The sequence below is a fragment of the Haemaphysalis longicornis genome, unplaced genomic scaffold (assembly GCF_048455015.1).
Source record: "Haemaphysalis longicornis isolate Haplotype H1 unplaced genomic scaffold, Haemaphysalis longicornis Haplotype H1 scaffold_2, whole genome shotgun sequence".
NCBI lineage: Eukaryota > Metazoa > Arthropoda > Arachnida > Ixodida > Ixodidae > Haemaphysalis > Haemaphysalis longicornis.
In genome coordinates, this window is record NW_027526295.1 from 166,767,628 (window position 1) to 166,771,475 (window position 3,848).

Genomic DNA, 3,848 nt, shown 5'->3' on the forward strand with positions numbered 1-3,848 from the left:
GTGGGGTACGAACATAAAGGAAGCGAAAATTTCATAGTATAAACAATGGCCTGAATTCTGAGCTCTTTGTTGCTGCTGAGAAGCACCGACAGCAAGAAGAAATCAAGCAAAAAAAAATTTCTGGAGGGGCAATCAGCAGAAACACAGTGGCTGCTTAAGCTCCCAAAGATTTTATTGCCGGCTTTTCGTCGCTTCCAGAAACAAGAGATGCGTGGCACGTAAAGTTGAAATCGGTTTGAGCAACAAAGATTATCTGTTAGGGCGAAATACATTTTGTTTGCTCTCACAACAGGACCGCACATACCCGTACACAAAAAAGAACACGGGTTATTTTATGCTAAGAAAAAATACCGTTGGACGAGTTTAGCCCAACCGGAGAGTAATGTGGTATAATTAGCAGTTCTGTTGCGTTTCTCGTGGTAGCGCCTTTTCAGCAATCAGCATGGCTAGAGCTTCCGAGTGCTGTGGCGAGAAGGGAGGCACCGTAAGATACAAAGCCAATTAGAGTTCACTCTGAGTGTAAAGGTGTTAGTACATACTGCTAAGCACAGGGCTAGTGAAGGTTAAATAGTCTTGTGCGGATGGAAACAAACTGTGAGGAAGAAAACTCACAGCGCAGCACTAACACGCTCTACAGGCCGATAGTCGGAATCGTTCGGTGTCCGTGCGCTGGCTAGAAGGAAATATATTGGTTAGCCGCGGCGCACAGACGTAGGAACGGCGCCCGTTACGCATGCCGTTTACGCTCCGTAAACGGCGGAACGGAGCAGCGAGGGAAAGTTTGCACAAACAAGCCCAGAGCCGAGCAGGCCCATAAATGGGCTCAAGCGAAGCAGGGAAGAATTGTAGCGGTGCTTGGGGTTCCTGCTTTTAGTGCCCGTCAAACTCTGGGCTGGAATAGGGACTGTCAGCATTTGAATGAATGAATGAATGAATCAATAAAGGTCCAGTGGGAGGAAAGGACAAGACTTGAAATAACTACTGGCGTTGGCTTTGCCGCCATTAAAAAGCTTGTGCGGGTATGCACCCTCTACAGGCAACGGGGTAATAAGCGACGGTGTATAAAGCAATATAATGTGTATTAGCCAGGTTCTGCAAAAAAAAAAAAAAGCGGTGGTTATGCAGCGCAGCGGTGGTTTGTAGTCTCTAAACAAGCATTCACCCACTGTGTAAAGGTGGATGTCCATCAGAACTGTATGTGGCTCTCGTGACCGGGGCGCAGTCCCACGAGTGCTGAAACAAAGCACTTTTCGTCCTGTCTCAAGTGCTACTTACCAATCAACACCAACTAGCCCAACTGTCGATTTTACTAAAGCACTTTTTTTTTTGCAATTTGTGACTGAGCATTTTTCGCAGTTAATTAGCCGAATGAAACTTCGAAGGATTAGACTTCTTATGTAGTGGACAAACACGGGCTGCCAGCTTCCTACCCCGTCCTCCGTAGAAGCCAATGTATTTATTTATGGCAGACGGAAATCACGCAACATTTAGAACTTCACTGTGGACCATGTAATTACTACGAGCAAATGAAACTCATCGTAATGATAGAGTTGTCTTACTGCCCAACTTTAGTATGACTGTTTCAAAATACATGCGCTAGATTGATGGCTACACGGCATTTCAAACTAGCTCTGGTGGCGAAAATTCTTATTTTACGTGGCTCTGTCAAAGGAAGAATACACAGGTTCGCTGTAAACAATTAACTTGGCTTGAAAAAAGTACCTATATTTTTCTAGGCTTACTATGACAGGCAAGCACACAGGTTTTACAGTAACTATATTAGAAATAATGAGCTACCCCTATTGATGGTTCGACCCCAACGAAGAGATCGCACTAAACAATGGGCTGGACCCCGAATTTAGCCCGCACAGTGAGTAATAAAAAACGTAGAATTAACGAGATAATAATGCCATTCACTGGAGAACAGTAACTGCAAGTCGAAGACGAGTTTTTTTTCTGGGTCAATTCTACCGCCACCAAGCCAGATATTTAAAATACCCCGCCGAGCTAATTGCGAATATTGCATTTCATTCGTATACGGTCCATCTTGTGACTGTTTCGTATGATTTAAATTTCAAACGCACTTATTTTTCAATCCCCTGTACATATTCCTGTGAGTGTTGTATGGGTACTGCTGGGCTTCAAAACCGTCATCCAAACATCTGCACTTAGAACTGGCAAGCTGACGAGGCAAACCGAGGTAGGTGTTACATGAGACGAATATCAGCTAATAAAACACAGTGATACAAGATTACATCTTACTTTACGTCGATAAAAAAGGTAAAGAAAATAGTACGCTATGAGAGTAAACGATATTGTGAGTGATATGTATCAATTGTTTATCAATTGCATCAATTGTTTATCTTGTACCAATTGTTTCAATTGTTTATCAATTGTTTATCTGTACTTTTTTTGCATTCTGTGTTGTAGAAAATTCCCCCCTATGTAATGCCCTGACGGGCCCTTAGGGTACTGAAATAAATAAATAAATAAATAAATAAATAAATAAATAAATAAATAAATAAATAAATAAATAAATAAATAAATAAATAAATATGTACGGGTTTTCACATTAAACGATTTGAACACAATGTGCACCACCAAAAGTTTTCTCCTTTTTTTTTTCGGAGGGAATTCGCGACATGAACTGGCTTCTGATTGCACGAACTCCGGGGACAACGCGTCAAAAAGGGCGAGACGGGGATGGGAGAAGTGTGTGCCGATTCAAGATTTGCTGCATCCAGAACACAACTGCTTGAAATGGCTTCCCTTCCCCCCTCCAAATTCATAAAACATTTATTCATAGAGTGAGCCTACAATTAATCCGCCGCTAGACCAAGGATAATTCGCTAGCTGAATGCCTTACTGTCGTCCAATAGTGACGCAGATTTGTTGAAACATGGCTCCAGAGACGCAAGTTCGCCACCCTCGCTTTCGTGTCTTTGTCTTTGTTCTAACAGGGAACGCATAATCTTGCGCAGTTAAGCGGCGCTACGGGAAAGCATCGCTCCTTATTAACGCCGTCGCTGACGACAGCGTAAGGTCAAGCCTATGTTCGCGTTACCCATGCAAAGGTTCATTTGTAACCGTTACTATGCGAGTGAAGACTTGCGGTGTGGCCCCGATTCGCAGAGTAATATGTCTTATTTGACACCGCCAGTGCAGCCCTTGCGTTCAATGTAATCACGCCCTGTTTGTCACATTAGCGCGCCTTGTGTAACGCGTGGCACTAAGCCTGCCAGCAAGCTCCCAGGGTGATAAATAGCTCACCCAGAGCGCTGACGGGGTAAGGGTAAACAAATTGCTGCTCGGCATTGTTTGCCCTCGACAATTACTGGCCTTCTAAGATTACTAACGCCTTCCTGATCGATGTCTACATACTGATAGCGCAGGGTGGTGGCAACAGGCATGCGGATGGGCAGATAGCGTGCTCCCTCCTAAGTTGTAGTGCAGGAAATGACGTCCGGCAGGTATTGCAAATTACCGTTTCTCTGCGGTGTATGTTTTGTAACTTGCGCGTCTCTTTTGAGTGCGCATTTAAGTATTTAAGTTTGATATTTTTACTCGATGACGTGCTTGGAAATTTCAGCACCATTTTATGTGTTCAGCTTTAATAAGAATACACATGCTAGGATAGCATTGAGTGTTCCGAAAATGCAATGTGGTGCGTGGAACCTTTTACACGCCAGAAAACAAACTTGCGTAAATTTCGTGACTCGGAGGGTAACAGATATAATATAAAGCACAAAGAGTGCTTTTTGGTCGTGTGACACAACGCGAAATCTTCGTGCACGTTTGAGTGCATCAATAACCTGATCTGGGTCTCTACGTGCGGCTGCGAATAATGG